Here is a 15,960-nt window from a genome sequence, read left to right on the forward strand (position 1 = left end):
AGCACTTTTGGGCTTAGGGTTATTACATCTTGTTGTCTCCAGTCAATCTCTCTAGTACCTTAATTTTTTTGCTGAAGGGAATTATCTTGTTAATGATCAAATCTGTTTCAAATTCTCTTTTATGCATTGGAAGGCATGCCAACATTTGTGTAATGCACATACTAATGCAAGGGTTTAAATCTGTTTAACAACAATAATGAACAGACAGACAACAGGACCTAAAGGTGTGTTGGGGTTAAACTAAGTATGTGTTGCACCATACTGTTCAACAAAACATAACAAAAATGAACTATCTACAGTTCAACATTATTTGCCATATAACAAGAATGACCATATTTCAAAAGGGACACTCGCTAACAAACTCCATTCGAGACAATCTATTCTTCTAGCAACATTTTCCAACACATTACAAGCCCAGGAGTTGCATTGCTAATCAATAGAGGATGTTAAGTTGTCTTTGTACAGAGTCATGCTTCAGATGATAAATTAATTAGCATTTATGGTAGAGTTATGACAAAGCTGATTCCTCAGTTTTTTTTTCTCCTTTTTCTTAGACGATTACAAAGATAGCTTGGAGAGGAAACATTTCTTGCTAAATTAAAAAAAGAAGTCCGCTGATGCGGCTAACAACTGGTAGTATTACAGCATATGGAAGCTTTTCAAGGTTTTTTTTTTTTTTACTGCAGTTCTTATCACAGTGTAATAGTAGGTCACTGCTATAGTTACGTATAGAGATTCAACACTTAATTTCACCAGCTAATAGCTCAGTCCCTGTAACCATATTTGCTGCCTAGCAACATATGTGTGGAAATCCCATAATATAATGCAGTTTTCTGTACAGGTTGCAAAGCAAATAATGATTCAGTTGGGGGTATATCAGTGTCCAGATATACTATAGTTATCCACACCACATAAGAGCAACATTTGTGAGCGGAATACACAGACAATCCTATACATTTGCCAATTTTGCCTTTATATTACCTTCAAGGATGATAATAGTGGCTCGCTTTTACAAGCCTAACACATTGTGACAGTGCTGTTTCCTGGGCTAAACATGTAAACTTGACTGTGAGACAAGTATAAGCTCTGTTAAAATTACTAGCAGTGGATAGGACAGATATCTTTTTTTGTTGCTCTCTCTCTCTCTCTCTCTCTCTCTCTCTCTCTCTCTCTCTCTCTCTCTCTATATATATATATATATATATATATATATATATATATATTCCTTTTCTTTCTTCTCTATATTAACACTGTTACTAGCAGCAGTCCTGAGGGATACAATTAAAAATACCTTTATGGCTCCACCAATGAGTGTACATGGACGCTGCAAGTACTGACCCTGTGTTTATTAGATTGACCCCTTGCTGGTCTATATTAATGAACACTGCTGAAGAAAAAGGCCTGGTGAACCAGGCTTGAGATCATTTAGGATTTTATAGACAGCGGTGATCAGTGCCTTGGGTCAAGTTTACCAACCTTGCAATCATCAAGTTAATAACCCTCCCACTAGCATCTCTTACCTGTGTACGTCTCTGAACAACGCTCCCTTCCAAACTCATAGCCTTTAGAGTACTTATTTATAATTTACATCCAATTTGAAGCACAAAGATTTTTTTTTCTTTTCTGTAGGGCAAAAACAATCAATGCCAGCTTGTGCTTTAGCTCCGAACCCACAGTGAACTGTAATGCAAACCATCCTACTGACTGATTCAAGCCCATCTTGTCATGTACAATGCGATGCAGGCAAAATGCAAATGAAGGCGCTTTTTAAATTGATTTCAAATATTTCCAACACTGCAGTGTACAACACACCAGAACATCATCTCTAAATTCATTATGAAAGCGCTTTACAATGATGAGAAATAAAGGCAGATTGCAATATTAACAACTATACAATTCTGGGCAACAATTTTTAAATCATATGCCAGTATTCTGAAAACTAGCCTTTACGAGATACCATTATCATTACACCAATATAACACTACATAAAGCTCTTTTAAAAAAAAAGGCTGAACCGTAAGCCAAGATACATGCTTCCTCCTCCACTAAAGCTGGTGAAGAGCTGGACTCTGCATCACCACACCCCTGCTCTGCTGTTTAACTCCTATGGCCCTCTCACAGATCCCTTCCCTGAAATGAAACAGCCGACCATCAGGGAGATGTTTTAACTGTGTGACATGCCATGTGGATTACAGACCTGCCTCTTCCAGCAGGAGTCACTGTGGAGCAAAACAGGGCTGCTTGAGAAAACAGCTGGGACAATCATCAAACCACCAGTGATAGAAAACATTTTTTTTATACTTTCTGTTACTGTGTAGACTTCTCTTTGGACAGGATGTGATCATAGTTCCTGAACGGTAATAAGGGCATTGTGCAGTTCCATACATGTGTTTTTCAATTATTGAAATTGAACAGAAACCAAAATAATAATAAAAAAAAAAAACAACAAAAAACAGTCATCCCTCACCCCTTTTTGTTTCTGTCTCTTATGAAGGATCTAGGTTGCGCTTCATTTAAGCTGTCTGTTGTCTAATTATTCTCCCCAAAGATGTTCACAGAAGCAGGCTATTTGATCCTGATTACTTTGTGTTTCCCACCAAATTGGCTGGATCCATTTTGGGATGACAAACTGCTTTTTGATCTTTTTTGAGACTAACATGGAGTTAAGTTTGTATTAATCGCTGTGTTGGAAGAGACAATGCACGCCTCTTGTTCGGTCAAAGGACTTGTATCAACGCTAAAGGCCATATTCTGTGACCAAAGCAAGAATCTGCAACACATGGTAATCTTGTGACTGAAATGAATTTCAAAAACAAATACAGGTGAATTACAAACACAAAGCGATGCCCTGAGAAACTGTTTAGAATCAAAGCTGACATGTTGTAATTACTTTTCATCTGTGCTGAATTATTTAAAACCCTGCTGTTTATTGTTTGTGAACTTATACCTATAGAATGCATATTTTTTATAATTTGACAAAAGATTTGGGGAAAAAAATAAAACGACAAAAGGTTTTTTGTTGCATGACACTTCTTACTAAATGATAACATTTGTTTTAAACAATATCATTGTCTATTAAAAAGGCCGCCTCAGAACTACTGAATTTTGAATCCAGAATTATGAGCCTTTAACTTTTACAGCTCATGTTTAAGAACTGAATTAACTTTATTTATTTATTTTTTTAAAATACTAGTATTTGCTCCAAGTCATTACCGGTGGCACTACTAAGCACTATATTTACTGTTTTCATCACATCGTTTTTTTTAATAAGCCTCCCATTTGAACCTGAACCACTGTATTATTTGAGGCATGCTGTCTATCTCTGATATTCTGATTTCCTGTATTTGTGTCTAAGACTGTATTTGGCACAGCTGAAGCTTTGCTTAGCTTGGCTGGTGTTAAAGTGGATGAGCCACTGCCAGGTTAAACCAATGAAGGGTATTGCAGGTGTCAATGCCTATCAACCCACAGTGCTAACATAGTTCAGACTAACTGGGAACATAAAGCTGTCCTCTGTAAAGAACTAATCAAATCGAAATGTACTCAGGCCACCCCGAGCTGACTTTAATCACAGGATAAGCTCTTTCATGCCTGATGTTAATAGCAAAGCAGAGCTGTAACAATGAGAAAAGGTCACATTTTTAAAAACATGACTCACAAAAAGGTTGTCACTTATTTTGAATCAGACTTATGCAGATTTCACATACAGCTCTGGAAATATCATGGCCGACACGTAATGCACTTTCTAAGGCGTACTGCTTCTAAGTGTTTTCACCTTGTGTACGTGGTGCTGCCACACATCAACAGCTGGCTTTTAAGGGAAAGTTCAGGGTCTGGGGGCACGACCTAAAAATAACAAGACTACAATCCAAAAAAAGGTTAAACAGGTCATTTAACACTGTACAGGAATCACAGTGTGACACATTAGGACTTAGCAATTGTAACATATTATGAATGTACTGATTGCAAAGAAAATAAAGTGCTGTAATTGAGTTTAATGTGCATTTTGTTATATTGCTGCTGATGATTGTAAGCATTGGCTCATCTGTATATAAAATAATATAGATAATGAACATATGATAATTGTGGAGGTCCACAAATGATTGAATATTTGAGGCACTCGTGAGCTCATCCAGTTTGAGTTCTATATGCACCATATATGTAGGGGCCTAAGCCCAACTACAGTAAACTGGGGAAGAATGCAGTAAATGGGAAATAAAGCCATCTTGGAGACTTGGATAAAACAACTGATCTGCACTCAAACGATATGTGTATATATGTGTGTGTGTGTGTTTGTAGTACTGAGAGGGTGGTCTTTCAGGTACCTAACAGTACATACATAATGATGAGTCTTTCCTCTCTGTCTGATAATCTTTGACAACACTGTAGTCACTGTGGCCACTGGAGAAACATGCACATACTAAGCAACGACCCTCTGAGCCTTTTATCTGCATGTGTACTCTCCACAGGCCAAACAAATAAAAGCCAATTTACACATGAATCAACTTCCTCTGTGGAGCAGGCACCGGAGACGTTTCTGTTCTCTGATACCCGGAGAAATGGCAGCCAGGTCTGAGCTTGTCTCTCCAGAAATCATACAAGAGAAAAATGCGATATGCTGGAAAATGGCAGATTAGCAAAATGGGAGGCTGTTCATAACGATCAACAAAGGACTCCCTGAGTGCAGACAGTAAGAAACATTGGCCTTCGATCAACAATGAGCCTTTATCCTTTTGAAACCATAAAAGACCAGGTAGTATTATACACTCTGAAACAGAGATACACTTCTGATAACTGATTACACAAGATACTTCTCGGCCATCTTAAAGGAATTAAAGCCCCCCTTTAATGAACAGTGAGTTAAACGCCCCTTTACAGCTCGCTCCTTCTCGGCTGAGTCCAGCTGGGTTATGTTGCTCACATCAAAGCGGCCGCACAGACCACCTTGGTTGTCAAAGTGCACTGGGCTAACAAACACTGACATCACACAAAGGCCTTGAACGAGAGACTTTATTTTTTAAGGCAACCCCACTGGGCCTGCGAATAAAGGTGCAAATACACAACGCCTCATTTGGGAAACTGAATCACAACTTTTTAACAACATTAAATCACGTCATGCTTGGCTACACCAAGGGGGGAGAAAAAAAAAAAGAAATAAAGAAAAGTATTTCAATTTAAAGCTGCCGTTTCTCACGTGGGGTTTATAAATTTTGAAAACAAAATTACAGGATTTAAAGGCGTACTAACCAATGTTTAAAATACATTTTCTTAACACTAATAATAATATTATCGGTGGCACACCTTTTTATTGATATTTTTCACTAGGTTTTCACAGTAATTCAGTAAATATTTTAAATATAAAGCTACAGATACACTTTTGCATTTCACACGTCTGACTGCGTCTAAATCACTGCAGTGAATCTGAAGTATAAAAGTAACGAAAGGATTACACACCAGGCAGCAGCCACTTACAACCAGTGGGGTTAAAAATAAAGTATAAAAAAACAAAAAAAAAACCAAACATAATAAACATAAATATTTTCAACACAGCAAAAGGAGACCAGCGATGTTTCTTTCTAGTGAAAACGAACATTAATTTTAAAACCTTGATTAGCCTGCCATTAATTGATTGAATATCACTCTATTTGTTTTAACCGAGTGGTTTTGTGTGAAAGTAAGTTTTAATAAGAACAAATTCAAGCTGGTGCAGATTCCGGATGCCGAAATTCAATTGCTCTGAACAGCCAGAGACATTTGAAAGGAAGTGCATCATGTTTTTAAGGACAGCAATCAACTAGACTGCAGCAAGCACTGTAAATGCTTGATTTCAAACTCTGGGCCTTTATAATTTATTCAAAGTGACTATACTCAGAACTGCTGCCGTTCAACCTAACTGAACACACACCACACAGCTTTAAAACATCACAAAAAAGAACAACAACCCTACCAGCACTGGGAGGTAATGTGGATGTTTTTTTCCTTGTATTAAAATTTAGGGGAACTAATTTTCCATGGGGCCTATTTTCAGCGTTTACTCCAGTCTTTAATTAACTCCTTGTTTTTTTTAATAGTAAAAAGCCTGTTCATTTAATGAATCTAGACTCAAACAAATATGTTCTCTTTAGCACTCTTGGTGTGTTCTGTTTTTCCTTTTGCAACACTAACATGATTTTGTTTTTTATTGAAGAAAGGAGGAAACGGTTTTGGTCCCCAGTGTCTTACAGCACCTTTAGGTATTTATTCTGAGGTATCCCATGCAGGCTTTGTCAGATAGTACCTGCCTTTGAGTGTAGTGCAGGATAGCTAAGCAGACTTCAATTGCATTTTTTACATGAAATATTCATTCTTGTAGTTTAATGTTTCATTCTAGTCTATCACATTGTTATTATAAAATATAGTACAACACCCTGTCGTCAGTAAATTCAATAACTTGTAGACAGTGGTAACTTTATACATAAGCACTTATGCCTTATGATAATTCATTCTATTCCCTGACATGCAGCAAATACTTTATTAATATTTCCAGAGGCATACACATACACAAAACACATAAAACAAAAGTTTTTGTATTGTCCCTTTCTCTCTCCTGGCTTTAGAATAAGTATTACACACCAGTGTTTATATACACTAAAAATCTTTGTACAGTTAACGCAAGCATGCAAGTCATTAGAGGTGTGATTCTTCTCTCATTCATCCCTAAAGGGAGCTGCTGTTTAAGATTGCAAAGTTTCCCATCTTTAAATATGTGTGTGTGTGTGTGTGTGTGGATCACATGGTGAATACTGTACTTAACTTGCACACCACCATTATGGTTATGTTTAATAGAATAAATGTTTTCCACCCGCCCACACAGTTTAGAGAGCCCCTCTTTTGAATAACAATGAGAGATTCTATGTATTACAATCATGCTTTATTGCCGTTGGTCAGATTTATTTTAAGATGAATGGTCTGCATGGTTAGTGTAAAATATCTCATAATGTTTTACATAATTAGACTGCAGATACTGTCAGAAATGTTCTTCGGGAACATGTGCATGCAAATGAAAAAGATGCAGGTTTTGTCGGCAGAACTATGACTGTCGTGGAAGACACAGCTGTATTGCAAAGGGGGAAACAGAGCTGCAAGTCTAAATGAGCCAAAAGGTGCTTCCCAAGTCAATCAACAGATTTTGCTGAAAGACACCAAACGCTGCTAAAACTTATCACATGACCACGCACTTGACAAAACGAATACATCAATTTCGGTTGTTAAAGAACTCATCAGTACAGAAACCGTATTACTTCATTCCCACTGAATATTATTACCAGAATCATTGCAATAAAGGTACACCATACAATCTTCAGATAAGATTACATTTGGTGTCTTTACTAGCCGACTGATGTTAAATCTTTGTCAAGCTGGGTCTAAAAGGATCTAACTGATTCAGCCTCAACAGGTAACCCATCACTGTGTGAAGAAGTGTCTTCTTTCTGGCCTAAATCTACCTCCACTTAATTTCTAATCCTGGTTTCTGCGCTGCGTTTAAAGTATTGGTTGGATTAGTCTGGTTGCTCTTCGTTGGACTCTTTCCAGGTCCAGAATGTCCCTTAGCATTGCAATGACCAGAGTTGGAAACGGTTCTGCGCAGTCTCACCAGTGCATTATACAAATTCGTAATAACTTCCTTGGATTTGTACTCCACATTTTTGGCTATCTACCCCACATTCTGTTTGCCTTTTTGCACTGTGTGGTTGCTGACAGCGACTAATCTATTACCACACCAAGGTCTTTCTGTTGGCGAGTCTGTTCCAGTTCTATATCCTCCATTTGGTATTTGGATTCTACATTGTAACACTTTACATTTGTTGATATTAAATTTGATTTGCCACGTTTCTGTCCCTTTCTGTATGCAGTGTTAATCACTTTGGATTTCCTGGGTAACTGAAAGTGTTTTGGCCGGTCTCCCATGTTACATTACATCCGACAATAAAGAAATGTATAGGTTCACTGCAAACATGACCAATAAAAACACCCACGGAGACGAAAAGTAACGCGTGACCCAACCCTTTTACATTGGAACTTTTAACAGGATGTAACATTGGAGTGGATGCTGAGGGGGCTGCTTCTAAGCAACAGCTCACTTAGGGAACAAAGTGTAATTAATGTTAGGCATGATAAGAGGAGTTTCTGGGAATGTGCTAATGGGGTCAGGCGCATGTACGGAAAGTAACAGATAAACTGCTAGCAGTTCAACGGAGTTGGAAAGGGTAATCCTGTGTCATGCACAATATCTGATGTTGTATGTGTGTGAGAGTAAAAACTTTATAGTCTCTTATTAGTACAGCTCTCTGCCAGTTAACAACACTGGTTTGTGTGTAGCTGTGAAAAAGACATAGGATTCACAGCTAAACAAAGGGTTCATGCAAACTGCAGTTTGTAATGAAGGAATATCTTGTAAACGGAAAATAAATATGAACTGTTCACTGCACTGAGCTTTGCATGAAACCTGATCTCCCTTAGATTTTAACACTAATTTACTACTAGATAATGCAAAAGCCTGCATACCAGCATGGATCGTTCTGGATAATATAATATATATATAATATAGAGTTTTGTATTGCATGAAATCAAAATGTTGCGATTCCATTGTATTTGTGCTTTGATTAGTGGACACATTTTCAATAAAATATGCACAGCACTCCAAAAACAATATCGTCGCATGAGGAATGCATGTGTGTCTGAACTCTTAATCAATACATTTGTAATTTAAGCCCAGCAGCTCTTTGAAATCACCCAGCGGACTTTCAACATGTTAAAAACAAGCAGCTCTTCAGAATCCAGTCTGACAGCATGGCATAAGAAATACCTACACACATACTGTTTGTAGTAACACACCATGGCACACTGACTCTGCTAATTCACGTTAACTGACACATTATTTCTCGTGTTTTGTAACTGGTTGACTTTAAAATGCTATTGTTATTTATCATTGTTACCGTGTTGTTTTTTTTTCCCTGTCGGAGTCTGCAGTACATCAAAACACTTGAATGTAATGCATTTATTTAAACACATTAGCTAAGACAGGCATTTAAAATGAAACATATCTGTTCCAAAAGCACCCTGGAGACACATTCCTCCATCAAAGCAGCCAGTTAACAGCTAACAAAATGGACAGAACTCTAGTTTCAGGAGCATTGTGTTATTAAAGGCTTTTTTATTTAGGCAATAGAACCTGAAGAGGGCTTTACCGTCTGTGCCGTTAAATGCCCCGAGCAAAAGCGAGGGCGACTAACATAAGGAGAAGGGCCTTATCAGATAGTAAAGCCCTCGTAAGTAGGTTTTATTGCTATTAGAAAATGGGTACATAAAAAAAATAAAAAACAGCAACAGCTTTTGTTGATAATGGATACAAACGTTTTCCTCATTATTCCAGTAATGCTCGGAATTGCATGTGTGCTCTAGTAGCCTTCACTCAGGCTTTACTATCCCAGCGGTGGACTGTGTTGCGTCAGTCTAGTAGTCCATGTGTTAATGCTGTTTGTTCAGTTACTTGTTCACAGTGTGCTCATGAAGTTTACTCCAAGCCTCCTTCCTGGATTTGTCAGAGGAGAGAGCACCATGCCTGTGGGGTTATTATTCTGATACTCTGAAATAAAGTTGCATCCAGTTGTTTGAATTCTTTAACTCTTACTGGAAATACCCACAATGCAACATAGTCCAACAGTGGGATAATGAAGCCTGAGTGAAGGCTACCAGATCACAAACAAAATTCTGAGCAAACCGCATTGCTCATGGAATAATGAGGAAAACATCTGTATACATTAGCAACAAAAACTAGTGCTTAATAAATTCACTGTAACTATTTTTCTAATAGCAATAGACATTTAACGACACGAGGCGGGCCTTAACAGGTGGTAAATACGCCCCTTCAGATTCTATTGCTTAATTAAAACCCTCGCACTGACCAGTCAAGTTAAAGAAAATCTCTGATCCACTTTCAAATTTGTATTATTTATTTATTTATTTATTTATTTAATAAACAATTGCATTTGCATTGACCGTTCACAGGTAAGGCTTCTCTAGCTTCATTGGAATTCTGTCTAAAGACTCTTTATTAAATTGATATTTCATGGTGGGAAAAAAGGGTGAGCACAAACAAAGAAAATGTACCAATTGTTAATAACATTGGAGTGCTGTACTGTATGTCTTTTATTTAAATGTAAAGGGTCTGTATTATACCATTTTGGAGGTTTCTTCATAGTGAAATTCATATAAACAATTTTACAGTTGTTATTTCGATTATGTGAACACCCTCTGGTGTCTGTTAATAAGATTCTGCACTGCAAAATCAAGTTGAATATTCACAAAGGAGGATCAGCTTATGAAACACATTAGAAAATATTACAGCAGATCTAGTGTAATGTATACAGGGATATTGAACTGGTAAGAAATGAAAGATTCATAACATTAAAAGGGGTGTGAATGATCCCTTTAATACACTGATGTCACATGTTTTTACTGCACAGGTTTCTAAGGAGAAAGGGGTTCACTATCCAGCATGTCAAGAACAATTCAGGCTTCAGACTTGTGTCCAGCAACACTCACGCCTGGCTCTGATAACTTCTGTGGTATCAAACACTGCACTGTGATGTGATGAGCCATTAGGCGGTGACTCTTAAAAGATGCTGGCAGAACAATCTTGTCTTCTGTTTATACATTATCTCTGTTTTTTGTCCTTGGTCCCTCCAAATCTAGCTTGTGTGAGGCTCTTAAAAAAGGCAGATAACTTAACCTTCTTCAGTTATTTTTTTCCCTATCACTTTTTCAAGGCAGCATTATGACATGTGTCATGGGGAAAGTGTTTATTTATTAATTCAAATGATTTAGTTATACATGCCCTTTGGATGCTTTATGAAGGGTCTGTCACTTATCTCATTGGGGAATATATTTTTTAGGACCAGAAACATCCTCAACAAGCATTTTCAATTGCTCAACTGCCCACATATTATCAATTCTTCTCTTTGAATACCAGTTTGCAACTGCCTGACAAAGAGAAAAAAATAAAGTTGTAATATGCTGAACAGAGAATAACTAAATCAAAAGGCATTTTCAAAGCGCTTTTTTTGTTTGTTTGTGTTCTTATGTCTTGTGACAAATGTCAGTTTCATGCCTGCTAGGTGGCCCTAGAGACAATTATACACAGCAATGAAAGGCACTCGCTCACTTTCACCTGCTCTATCCCCGTGGATCTCTCTCTTTGGTATACATGGAGAATGTTGTCCAAAACCTGCAGCACCCTCAAAGATTGCCAGATGTCTTCTCAGAATTAAAGTTAGCTTAAACAAAAGAGGCAAAATAGTATAAACAAATACAGTGGCAGAGTTAACCTTTTGAAATGCTCCAACCCACAGCTGTATGCATTTTTTATAAATTGTGAGTCAGAAACAGAATAATAAATATCCCATGCTGAAACCCCTGTGCTATCGTTGTCCTTGGCTTGGTTTACATCCAGCTTAGAAATTCCAAATTCTCTCTCCATTGTCATGAGAATCTGACGTAGCATGCACACACCACGCTACAGGAAGTGAACCAAAAAATATTGGTATGGCTAAAAAGAGAAGATCAATCGACTTCTCACACTAAAAAGCCACCTAAATTTAGTTGTGTTTTTTTTTGCATGGCAACAAGTTCGAAATCTGTACCATATGTAGATGAGACTTCATCAGTGACGTAACCTGGCACAACTTTCTACTATAACTAAAACGTACCAAGTAATTCTGCTAAAAGGAGCCCTGGCAAGCCTCTGTGACCAAAAAGAAAAAAAACTTTTCATTCAGTTTTTTTTTTTTTTTTTTTAAATGAGAAACCATTTATTCAATGTTTTAAATGATTGCCTTTCGCAGGTGACTCCTAAAACAGTGTTTGTAACCAAACATAAATGTATTAAATCAGCCTAGCAGTGGAGTTGTACCAGAGGTCTTGTATATTGCTGCGGGCTACAGACCTCAGACTACGGCACCAGGTTAGAGAGGACGTGTACAGAGTTGAAGTAACATTTCATACACCTAAATCATAGGACAAGATTTATTTCACAAGAATGTAAACAAAACCTGTTATTTCCATGAATTTCTTCAAACAGACAAACACAGCGCTTAATATAAGCTTTCTGCAAGTCTTACAGAATAAAGTTCTAGAAACTGCAAAAAATGCCTAGGTTGGGATAAGCACTGAGGAGTTTGTAGAACTCATAAAATACTGACTACTGGTAAAGCAAAACTATAACAACATTAGGTTGGCAAGAGCCTTGCACGGGCCCTGCAGAATTCACAGTCAGCACATTATTATTATTGTAACATTACGTAGTGGGAAATCTGGGTGAGTCAGTAGCCTATTGTAGATTTTCTACCAGTATTTTGAAAAAGTACTGCCATAATAGTTTGTTAAAAAGGTGAGATTTATTTCTATTTTTGCACATAAACCAGGCCATTGTAAACTGCTCAGCAGCTAACTGTTTAATGTCCTAAATATATACATATAAAAACAGGCTATATTTCACCCGTGCCTGTCCATATGGCAAGGTCAGCCCTTTCAGTGCACAAACAACACAGTCACCTCTAGAGGAGCTGTTATCTTCTCCAAGGGGAGACATTTGGCACAGCCCAAAGCTGGGGCACGAACCCTGGCTAAGCTTAAGACATTTATCTGACAGCATCAGCTGACACTCCACACACACATTCGTTCGCCTTGACCCTGCAGCATTTCACGATTAATCAAACATGCATCTCAAATCCAAAGAGCGAGGCACAACAAGCACAAGAAAAAAAAAAAAAAAAAAGGGATGTTCTCTCGATCTGGCTTTATCGACTGAGAGGTCTGTGCTGAACTTGGGAACGGCAAATAGAATAACCTGATCAATACGTTCGCACTCGTCAGATGAGAGGGTTTGGAAAAGAGCTAACTTTAACCCTGCAGCGGCTAACATTGATCATGTAATGTTTTAATGCTGCCCTTGTTCGTCTGTCTCGACACATTTGAAATGTAAGTCATAGGAGGAGGGGTGGGGGGATCAAAATCATAACACTATGTAACACAATTTTTGTTCCTGGGTAGTAAGTGTTATTTCCTAATTGCTTATGCCTCAAAAGTATAGAAAATGGCTATTATTCCCCAGAGACTTTGCTTTTGTGACCAGGACAGTGATATTTCAAAATATCACTATTTCCAATGGGAAAACGGGCAAATGTGTGTCTTTTTGTTCACATAAAGTCAGAAAAAAACAACATATGAATCCAAATTAACATGTATTTATACTAAAGTAATACAGAAATGACTACAAAAGATTTAGAAGTAAGTAGTTTTTTGAGATTTACGATTATACTGTAAATACATTATTGGTATAAATGCATGTTAATTTGGATTCATATATTGTTTTTTTCTGACTTTATGTGAACAAAAAGACACACATTTGCCCATTTTCCCATTGGAAATAGTGATATTTTGAAATATCACTGTCCTGGTCACAAAAGCAAAGTCTCTGGGGAATAATAGCCATTTTCTATACTTTTGAGGCATAAGCAATTAGGAAATAACATTTACTACCCAGGAACAAAAAAAAAATAATAATTTTGTTACACAGTGTAATATTTTCATGCCTTCCCTGGCACGCTGCATTTCTGTAATATACAGGATTGGAGTTTAACAAATGTATTGGAGTCATTGTTCCAGGGTAAAATGTCAGCACAAGCAATTCTAACCAGTCTAATCCAGAGCTGCGTGTCAAGCGAGCTTAATAAAACATGAGAGAAAAAGGAGCTTTAAAAGTTAATCAAGGCAGATCAAAAAAAGAGAGAAGAAAAAAAAACTGTCATCATTTAAATGAGTCACTCGGTTTAAGCAGCTCTCCCAGCACTCTGTTTACAATTTATAATTTATACCTCAGAGTTCAAACATAGCTTCAACTACTCCCAGCTGCTAAGTGATACAATTACACTTTTACAGCAGCAATGAATATCACTTTTACTTATGCATACCTCTCAAACCGCTTGAATATTGCATAGCCCCCATGAATAGACAAAGGGGTTGGGCAAAGATGCCATATGTGGCAAACACTCTTGCATTTATAGACTACCTCAGACAAATTAATTTGTTATGCTAATCGCATCCCTAGCATGCATCTGTAATATATACCTCCCTGCTGAAAGTGAATTTCGGTCAAGATGACCCAGATCTGGGAAATTAGAGCACTTGAAAGACCCTGCAGATTCGTCTAAACGGATTGAGCAATTATGGTGTGGCAGGGCAGAATGCAAGGCTGTCAGGGACGGGGCTAAATCTGTCCCTGCCAGCAATCACAGGTGTGGCCATCCCCCAATTAGGTAATTGAGTACTAACTGGGGAGTGGCTACATGTACAAAAGGGATGGAGAAAGGTCTGGCCAAGGGAGTTTGGTGAGTCTAGACCTGTGTTTGTGCACTCTTGTTTTGGAGTCTGGAGTGAAGGCGAATGCCCAGCCTACAGGCACTGATGGTATTGCTAACCTTTTCTTTTGGCCCTGGTGTCCTGTTTATTTGTTCTTGTTTATTTATTGTTTTGCTTAATAAATGTGCTCTCTAGTGCTTAAACTACAGCTTCCTTGTCTTTGAGTCTCCTTCCTGCCAGTAGCATCTTGGGCCGTGACACTATCCTTTCACACATAGGTTTCAGTGCTTCTGACCGAGATTTTATTATAAAACACAGCTTTGTTGTTATTCCTATAATTACTTAGTTCTAATGACTGTAAATCCTGGTTTCAAGATCTTGTCTCGCCTACTGGCTTCCAAGGGGCCTGTGGGCAAGTCAAGCTAAACTAGGTAGCGGCGTTGAAACCGAGCCATGCCCTCTCAGCTGTGCTCTTCTGGGTAATTACAGGCAGCAGCCCATCAGTCGCAGTTGGATTAATAACCCTGAAACTCTCCATCATACCCTAACCTTGCCCATTATCACTGAGGTGCTCCGAGAATCAGAGAATCTGGGAATCGTCTGGCCTTGTCTGTAGAATTTCCATTCAGTGCCCTGCAGCCAGGTTCATTCTGCCCAGAAACTGTCTGCAGTTGCAAAATATCCAGCATATGTTTTCTAGGGAATCAAGCTTTTCTTCTTTCTTTTTGCATGTTGTAAATGTCTGGCTACAAATGCAAAAATTCCCTTGAGAAAAAAAAACAAACATTAAAAAACACAAAAAACAGCCTGTGATATTGGAGCACTCTGCCAATCAATGGGAACAATGGAAGTACAAACAATGAACCTATTCTGTTAAGAAATGACCAAGCTATTGCAGCCAGATTGTGATAAATTGTTTTTTTTTTTGCAAAAAAATAAGTAACATAAAATGTCAACGATAACGCACAAAATACAGGAAGACTATTTATACAATTTACTTATTTGTTTTATAATTAGAAACTAAAGTTAAAATTTTATGAAAAAAAAAATACCTTCAAGATAGAGGCCATCCCACTATTCTGGATTATGGCCACCATTTGCAGTTCCAAACTAATGAAACCTTTGTCAAATAACCTTGCTAACAGGACCAATATAAATTAGGCCATTTGTGCATTTGATCTAGAAAAAACAAAAACAAAATAAATTGTGTCTTTAGATGAACCTGCCCATTTCCAACACTACAGTACTGTATGTGTCCTCAGTAGTAAGACCACCCTCTATCAAGGCCACATTCCAGTGGTTCCTTGACTGGCCTTAATAGTGAGGTTTCACTGTGTGTGTATCCATCCATCCATCTATCTATCTATATGAAGTTGTCAGAGAAATCACAGTCCTCATATCTAACGAATGCTTCCACTCTAAATGTCTGTATAAAGCAAATCAGCAGAGAGAACCAGCAAACCCTTCAGGCTTGTCCATGTTCCACACTGTACCTGAATGTGCCAAGGGTCTGGATTGTTTAAAACCAACTTGACAGCTGGGCTTTTAAAAATAGATTTGTGA

At 37.8% G+C, this 15,960-nt stretch overlaps 1 protein-coding gene and 1 long non-coding RNA gene across 4 annotated transcripts in view; one reads left to right on the plus strand and one right to left on the minus strand.

Annotated features, from left to right (window-relative positions):
* Positions 1-15,960, plus strand: part of LOC121313116 — a 41,955-nt gene that overhangs the window by 21,964 nt on the left and 4,031 nt on the right. The gene's annotated exons all lie outside the window — the stretch shown is intronic.
* Positions 1-15,960, minus strand: part of LOC121313095 (cotranscriptional regulator FAM172A homolog) — a 177,985-nt gene that overhangs the window by 3,108 nt on the left and 158,917 nt on the right. The window lies entirely within an intron of this gene.

This window comes from Polyodon spathula, chromosome 1 (genome assembly GCF_017654505.1).
Source record: "Polyodon spathula isolate WHYD16114869_AA chromosome 1, ASM1765450v1, whole genome shotgun sequence".
NCBI lineage: Eukaryota > Metazoa > Chordata > Actinopteri > Acipenseriformes > Polyodontidae > Polyodon > Polyodon spathula.